At 43.2% G+C, this 4,451-nt stretch overlaps 1 non-coding gene across 1 annotated transcript; it reads right to left on the reverse strand.

Annotated features, from left to right (window-relative positions):
- Positions 1-295: 295 nt before the first annotated feature.
- LOC115067820 lies at positions 296-350 on the reverse strand. The gene has a single exon (XR_003847194.1). It is a non-coding gene; the product is annotated as a small nucleolar RNA SNORD48 (small nucleolar RNA).
- Between the last annotated feature and the right edge of the window lie 4,101 nt (positions 351-4,451).

Here is a 4,451-nt window from a genome sequence, read left to right on the forward strand (position 1 = left end):
GGGTCAGTTTTCCTACATAATTAACCTAATCAAGAAATTTCTTCATAGACATCCCCAGAGGCTAACCTAATCTCTGACTTTCTCACAGGCATAACCACAGGCTCCTTTCCTGGGTGATTGTCAGGTTGACAATCTATAAACTATTACACTAAGTCTTTAAATCCACCTGTGAATCTACAGAAAACGGAGGGCAGAGGAGCATGGTGGAAGACATGGTGGGAACGTAACCAGGCAAACTAGGTGCCAGAGCTTCCATGGGACTGGTGATGCGTTCTCCGCCCCCACCCCCAGGGGTGGTCAGCGCCATGGCGTCAGCGAGACACTCAGAATCATTAGAAGTCATCATCACCCTAGTGATGCATTCTTAAATTAACTGTACGGAAGAGAGAAATATTGGGGGAAATCTGTGGATTAAATATATAAAACATTAATTTAACTAAACACAGTTGAATCCTAACTAAAATCAATACACTATAAAACTGTTACATATGGAAGACAATTGGAAAGTTGAACATTAATTTCACTTGGTATCTGATCATATTAAGGATGTAACTTTTTTTTTTTTCTTGGTCTTTTTGAGACAGGGTCTCCCTGTGGCCCCCGCTGTCCTGGAACTCACTATGTAGACCAGGCTAGCCTTGAACTCACAGGGATCCACCTGCCTCTGCCTCCCAAGTGCTGGGATTAAAGGCTGTATGCCACCACGCCCAGCAAGGATAACTTATTTTACAAAATATCATAATGTTATGACTGTTTTTAAAAGAATCATTTTATTTTTAATTAATGAATTCATTGTTATTTCAAATCTTTGTACAATTTTATATTGTTTATTGTCCTTATTTTAAATGCCTGTACTGAAATAGCTACTAAGAAAATAACTTGTGGTAGTCCACTCTATGTGTCCACCTGGTGAAGCTACGGTACCCAGCAGTTTGGTCAAACAGCAGTCTAGACATCACCTCAAAGGAATTTTTCAGATGGGGTTCTCATTTAAATCAAGAGTCTCAGGGAAGCAGACTACCCTTCAGAGTCTGAGGGATCCTTGTCCAGTCATTTGAAGCCTGAAGATCAGAGACTGGTGACAGAAATAAGCAGATGTGTCTCAAGATAGCAGCAGAGAGGCTCTAACCTGAATTTCAAGCCAGTAGAAAGAAGTTGGACTTATGATTGTAACATCCATCCAGTATTGTCTGAATTTCCAGTTCCTACAATTATGTATATAAATTCCTTAACATAACTGGTTGCTAGACAGATCTCTCTGGAGAACCTTAAAAAGCCAAAGTAAAGGAAATATCAGAGAGGAAGCTGGTAACTGAATGAGACAGGTCTCAACACTAGAACACTAGTTTTAGAGGCCTCAATCCATGGTTGACAGATGCAGTTGTTTCGGGGCCTGTGGCAAGGTAGAACACCTGTGACAGACAGCAGTGGTCGAGCAAGCTGTCACTTTATGACTACAGGTAAAAGAGAGATGGGAGGAAGAAGAGTACTTCCCCAATGACAACTTCCTTGCATGGGTCCCACCTCTAAAGGTTCACCACCTCCTAAAAGCACCAACTTCAACACACAGGCTTCTGCACTGTCGTCTCCTGAGACACTTCTTATCACATCATGTATCCTTGGCAAACTATCTGTAGCCTGAGTTCTCCTTTCATAACCTCCCACTTCCATTTTTTAAATAAAGTTTTCCAGGTATACTAAAAATGATAACTAATAATAGTACATTGACCAATAACAGCATTGGGCATTCCCTGTGAATAGCTCCCATTTAACCATGCAGCTTACAAAAATTAACATTACAGATAGCTATAAATGAGGCTAAAGGGGAAGACAAAAAATTGTAATGACATGGGAAGGAAAGGAGGCCTGTACCGTGGATCTGGTTGAAGTCTCTTGGCAGCTGAGAATCAAGAATTTCAACCCAATTAATACTTGATTCAGGCCTCTCCCTTCCCAACTGTAATCCTGCAATGTTCTAGGACTCTAACCAGAAACCCTCTTTACAGTAAAAGGACATGTCCTAACCCACTTGTACAATCCTAGCAGCTCCTGGTTTTATCTTACTCAATTGCTGTTCCATCCAAGACCCCTCTGGAACTACCCTGTAGTCTTATTTGTTGAAAAAAAAAAAAAGAGGGGAAAGGGAGGTGGGGGACGTTTTGTAGCAACTCTTTGAGCTGGAACTTGAGAGTCACCAAAATGGTCCCCGTGGCTAATGCTGAGACGCTGGAGAGAGACTTTCTTGGGGAAGGCACACTCGTGCCTTACTTTTCTCCTGGTGCCTTTCTTTTTTATTTCTAAAAAACTCCAACTCTGTTTTGTACTGGCTCCTCTTGAAATTCTTTTACATGATGTAACCGAAGAGCCAGTTTTTGCCCAAGTAGAGGCAAAAAATAAGAACTCAGGCTTCTGTAAGCAACAGAGTGGATCTGTGCCTCCATCTCCACCACTGCTAAGCTAAGAGTAAAACGTAGCCCTCTTCAGACTCCCTCCCTCCTGCTCCAGAGGAGATAGTGTGTGACACTGCCATGCATTTGCATTTCCCTAAAAAGAAAAAAAAAAGATATAATGGGTATTTTTATTATCGTGTACTTTTAAATGTTTGTACCATGTATATGCTACCATAAGCAATACACAGTATCATTACTATGCACTTTACAATCTTGTGACTGTTTTCACAGTGTTAGTATCCTGTGCAACTTGCTTTGGGAACTTAGCCATAGGTTTTTACATTTATCCACATTGACACTCGTGACTCTCACTCTTTCTTGTTCTCATGCTAAACTCTGTCCCATTGTGTGGAAAGCACCAGGATGTATTGACCCATTTCTCCCACCACAGTTTAGACTCTTTTCAGTTTTCCTTTTTCACAAACAAGGATGGAATGCTTACCCCTCTTCTGGCTTCCTTGCCCTTCAAGAGCCTTTCTCAAGGTCTATTTTACAATCCACAATTGCCTTCCATTCTCTGTCCCTTGACTCAGGGATAAAGCCCCACAGCTAGCTTCCATCCTGCCATGGGTTAACTGCTGCTCCCTGCCTCTCTGCATAGAGAAGGGAAACACTGACTGGTTATTTAATGAACTCAGAATGGCGTCACTGCATGGCTGGCCATTTCCTCCTGGGGTGTCACTGTAAGAATGAGTTTGGGGGAGCTTAGTTATCTGAATAATTGCCCTGTCTAGACTCAACTGCCACCTCCCTGAAGTTCTTGGCAGTGTCCAAAAGGGGTCAGCGCTAACGGAGCACAGTTAAATATAGACATCTAGGAATAAAAGGCCTAATTAAGAACCAGGAAGTTGCTCTTGGGAAATTAACAAAGTTTGCCAAGGCATCTTTAGGTGTGCCAAAGCCCAATTTGGCAGAGAAATGCTGATGAGAGCCCCGAGCTGGGAGGTGGGGAGAGGGAAGTCGTCCCCCAGATTGCTAGGGCTCGCTGGCTGGCAGTGCCCTGAGTCCCCCAAGCCACACTCTGTCTGCAAGGCATGAAGGAAACCGTTGCACAGAAACTAGAGAAGCCTTCCTCTAGTGTCAGAGAGGCTCACTCTGATTTCTCTCAATTACAAGTCACTAGAATAAAGAAAAAAAATGAAACCCGAAAAACCTTCGAGACGCATTTTCATGTTCAACACTCGAGAAGGACTTTCAGTGAATTCTCCAGTATTTAATTAGTCCAAGTGTCATGAATTCTACATGCTAATTTGAACATGCGTCAATGTTTCCAGCAGATTCTCAGGGGTTAAAAATAAGCTTGCGTTAAAAATAGTCATTTTTCATACAAATGTAAGCAAGATTCTTGAATTTAAAGTCACCATGTGTAACAGGCCATAGGTAGCTGCAGTGCATCGTCCAGAGCTGCTCTGAGCCTTTGCCTCTGGTGAAGGTGTGCCTCTGACCTCGCCTGTGGAATGGGGTTATCTGCCTCCCAGGGTGCCTGGGCAGATCAATGGGGATAATGTACTGGAAAGCACTTTGAAAAATAAGAAGTGCAATTCAAACGGATTATTGACAGCCCTTTGTTAAGTGTTCCTTTGATTGCCGAATGTCCTTGAAGGCAACGAAGCATCATGTCTTATAAACCATTTTATAACTCAGACCTTTTTACTAATTCTGAATGACCTTCCCTCCAATCAGTTCAGCTCCTACGGTTTTACTCTAAAGCCCAGGAGTCGCTGCATGGGATCTCATGAAGCAGAGGAAAGGCTGAGAAGTCACCCAGTGTGCCACCTCCTGTCCTACCCTCTACCCGTGGTATCTGCCTCCCCACAGACAAGCCTGACTTCCTGGCTGCAAATCTCAGAGCAGTTTCCCTGGGTAGGGAGTACTCTACTGATGACTGCCTTTCTCTAGCCTAAGTGAACTTCAGGGAGTCCAAAGTCACTTCCACCAGCCAGCTCCAGGCTGCTGTCCAGCGTAGGAGTTTGCCAATCATGGCCTTTGGGTTAAATCTGA

Source organism: Nannospalax galili, unplaced genomic scaffold (assembly GCF_000622305.1).
Source record: "Nannospalax galili isolate Female #2095 unplaced genomic scaffold, S.galili_v1.0 scaffold305, whole genome shotgun sequence".
Lineage (NCBI taxonomy): Eukaryota > Metazoa > Chordata > Mammalia > Rodentia > Spalacidae > Nannospalax > Nannospalax galili.